Here is a 4,369-nt window from a genome sequence, read left to right as displayed (position 1 = left end):
CACTACTGTATTGTTACAGTAAACCTAGAAAATACATACAGTACAGTAAATGAAACTATTAGTAAAACACAGAGAGCATTTTCTGGCATTGGTTGAACCATAGGATCAGGAGACCAGGAGTTTTTTCCTGGTTATGTAACCTACCTTTTATGCGACCCTGGACAAGGCACAATCTCCCTTTGCCTCAGTTTCTCTGCTTCTACATTTACATTCGAGGTTTACCGAATGTGGCGAGGCTTAATTAATTATATGTTTGTAAAGCGCTCTGAGATAGTTACGTAGCATCCCTCATCCAACAATTGCCATTCACCTGCTTATACTGTATTCTCATTATAGCTCTACCAAAGTTCTCCTCCATCGTGGTTCTTTTTAGATTTATTAAAATGAGTCAAGCTATTTCCATACAGGCTAAATCCATCCTTTCAGTTACTTATTCAGAGACTGAGGAAGCCCTTACGTACCACGTTATCAGAAAACCATGACCTATCCATCCAATTGAACACTGACATAATATGTTGCTATATTAGAAAACAGCAGAGAGAAAATATTTCAATTCTCCATTGTTAGTGGGGGGCCCACATTTTTTCCTTATTTGCATGTTCACCTATCACAGCAAAATATAATATCAATCACTTTGCTGGTAAGTGAAGACACTTTAAATATTAAAATAGGTTGTTTTCTGTTTGGGGTATAACCAAAATAGTTTAACTTTGTATAATTGCAGCTTCCAATTAGGTCTGTTTTCATCATTATTCAAAATTATTTTTTTCAGTGCACTTTAGAGAGGCAGAAAAATAAAACCCTTAGACCAATTAATTGGGGTTGCTAAATTGTTTAATGGGAAATTTTCTGCAGAAAGTAAGCTTTCATACAAAAGTATAATTATCTTTTTATCCCTTCCGCTTCAACAAAACATTTTTCCAGCAGTAAACAGCTGCAGTAAGTAGGTTAATCAAATATAATTCTGTGGTCAGCACTTGTTCGGCAATATTGTAGTCATCTCAGATATTATTTTGTGGTACTTGCTGGTTGTATGCGAGCTGCTTGACTGAAACAGCACAAGGTATGCTAGGATCTGGATTTCTGAGGGAAGCGTGGACGGATTTAAAGGGGTGCAGAAGGGAAAAGGGGATAGTTTGAGGCCATGGGTAGAAAAGGTTGAAAACTGACGATGTAGAAAAAAAAATATTAGCAGGGTTCTCGAAGCCTTTCTTCTGCTATCTTGTTTGATGCTGATCTGCAGTTTTGTGGCTTGTGTCAGTTCCCATAAAATAACGCTTTTCTCTTCTGATTGGGCCAAATCTATGCAGGGCACCCGAGTGCCGTATCAATTTCTTGGTTTATAAAGGCTTTTGCGATTATTTACTTTATATTAGCGTGATAGGTCGATGCATTTTCCAGAACTTTAAAATAAACCACCATTTGTGCAGCCCATTCCCACCCCAGTACGGATGAAAAATTCGGACCGGTCACAAAGATGCCAGAAGGATCCAATGGAACTTGCCTTGCATTGTGAACGCGCCAGACTTGGAGCTCTTCCCTCCCTGAGTGAGAAGCTGGGCTCAGATAAGGAAACATGACACGTTTGTGGACATCCATTTTCAAGATACACTTTTTGCCTGACAGTGACTGGGATCCTCTCTTTGCCGTGTGCGTACATATCAGGGCTGCTATCACAACTCCTACGCCAATTCCCTTTGTCTGATATGAAATAGCACCTGCTCTATATACACAAGAGCATCTTCTAAAGCCACCCCCTTGTAAATTTGTGTACTGCTAATTCGGGTAACCGGGTAGCTCTCAAGTTTCTAGGGCGTCCTGGATTTGCTACCGCAGCAAGCAGACGTTTGTTTTGTTTCTTTTTATTTGCTCAGCTGCTTTTTCTTAGTATTTCTGTAGCCATCGCACCATTTTCTACTATAAACAGAAAAGATTAAGGAACTAAACTTCAGAATTGTACTTCCTTAATCTAATGTCTGTATTTAAACAGAGTTTATCACCGTAGGATCTGGGCACTGATTCCGACCAGCTATAGTTTCATTTTTATTAGTGTCATTTTTCCTTTATACAAATCAATTGTATAGTTGCCCACTATACTCAGGAAGCTGTAAAATCAGAGATGAGCATCAGACTGTGCACATCCACTGGAATTAGGGCTTGACTGATTTCATTCCCACTAGAGAAAATCCAAGGTAACTTCATTGCCTTTAGCGGAGTTTTTCACACCGGTAAAAAATTCACAGTAGCGCCACGGGAGTTACTAGCGAAAATTCAAGGTAGGAATGTGATCAGATTTCTATCCATTGTCCCTGCAGAGTTAGCAGGAGTACAAACTAAGGCCACAACCCTGCAAATTACTTTTTCACCTGAATAATTTTATGCTGGAGTATAGTACCATTCATTCAATGTGGCTACTAGCATTTTTGCAGGCTCCAAGCCTTATTTTCCCCCTAAGTAAACCAGGCAGTTATTTGATTCAGTATCTGACTCAGGAAGCAGATGCTTTGATTAAGGTAGTTTTGTTTTTACAGTCACGTTTATGAGCATAACAACATGGTAGATGGGTAGTTTAAAATGTTAAAATCTTAATCTCTGCTACCATTCACCATCTTGTAACTTGTTCCTAAATATCCTTGTTATGGCAAAATATTTTTAAAGTGCTTCAGAGCTGTGTGGTTTGGGTATTTAGTATTATTAATTTAGACCTTGGTGGGGGGGGTGGGAGGAAGTGCAATCTTGTAACTTTGAAGCACTGTTTCTGTGGGAGAACAACATGAGGTTCAAGTCCTACTGTGCAGTAGTTCTCCTATCAGAAGGTGAAAAGTAGAGGAACTGCACATAGCCTATGACCCACAAGAAACAAGGCCTAAGCAAGGTTTCTGTTGTGCCTAGGCCTCCTGGTGGCCTTCTCCACAGGAGTGGATTTCTCCCAGGGGGAAAAGAAAACAAAAAGATATTTTATAGTTTCCAGGTACAGTGAAAGCACATAGGCCTCTCAAAAACAGATAGCAGCATTGCTACATCCTCTGGTCCCCTTCCTTGTCAATAACCTGAACTACCTCTTGATTTCCAAACATTTGGCCTATACATCCTGCTGTTTTTTCTCTCTACTACAACCAATATAAGAGCTACTTTTTATCATCATCAATACTGTCCTCAGCATGTCCCTGGTGGCTTGAGTCACTATTTCTTCTCTCCTTGATGAACAGCCACTAGATCAGTGGTTCCCAAACTTTAACAACCTGTGAACCCCTTTCACTAAAATGTCACGTCTCACAAACCCCCTCCTAAAAAGGAATATTCCCAGGGATTTTCTCCTTTCCCTGAGTACAAATGATAAAAGCAGTGATCTTGAAAATATAAAATTTGTTTTTATGACATGCTTATTACACACTATTTATTATTATTAATCATTACAGTATTGTTATTACATTATGAAAAGGCTAACACTCTTCCAAGAGCTCATTTTCGTAGCTTGTATCACTTTGAATAAACCTGTTATAAGACAAGGTTCCTATGGTTCATCAAGGAGTATCAGATGTGAAACAGCATGAAGACATTTAAGAAGCCAACTCCAAGAGTTCCTCCTCCACAAGCGTTCAGGTCTTGAGCAGTCCAGGCAAACAACGCGCGTTACAACAAAGCTTAAACTTGTTCTTCATAATAAATTTTAAAACAACACTAGCTGCCTATTTAATTTTAAAAACAGCAAAAAAATATCCACCTCTTGTTCCATTTTTTATAAGGCGTCTTGAAGTTTAAATCTCGTCAGTGTGATAGATATGCTTGCTTTGATCTGCTTAGCTCTTGGAAGTCCAAATCCAGGGGCTCCAGGCTGCTGTGCTGCCCAGGGTGCCTAGGGACAACTCTGTCCACCATTAGGGATTTTTTTCCCCAAGAACCCCCTGTAACATTTCACAAACCCCAGTTTGAGAACCACTGCACTAGATGGAACACAAACTTCTTACAGCACAAAATTCTCTTACCACATGCCATTTGCAGTGATACATTTCTTGTGAACTCACAAAATACACCCTCCTTCAGAACAATTCACAGCAAGTGTCACAAGGCAGCAAGTTGTGTATAGGATAGACTGAAGGGGGGTACGCTGATGTTACCGGGGAGGCTAAAGAGGAACTAGTTCTCGTGATGTGGTGTGGGCTTGATCCAAAGTCCATTGAAGGCAGTGGAAAAACTTCTATTGACTTCAGTGACCTTTAGCTCCGGTCCTAAATTATTAAGATGTGGACAAGTATTTCAGATTTGGGGACAAACAAGAAGTTTTATATAAATTTGTGATTTCTTTTTCCACAGGAGATTTTACACACACACACACACACACACACACACACACACACACACACACACA

This window comes from Terrapene carolina, unplaced genomic scaffold, assembly GCF_002925995.2.
Source record: "Terrapene carolina triunguis isolate 2854851 unplaced genomic scaffold, T_m_triunguis-2.0 Scaffold35022, whole genome shotgun sequence".
Lineage (NCBI taxonomy): Eukaryota > Metazoa > Chordata > Testudines > Emydidae > Terrapene > Terrapene triunguis.
Note: the sequence above shows the minus strand (reverse complement) of the source record.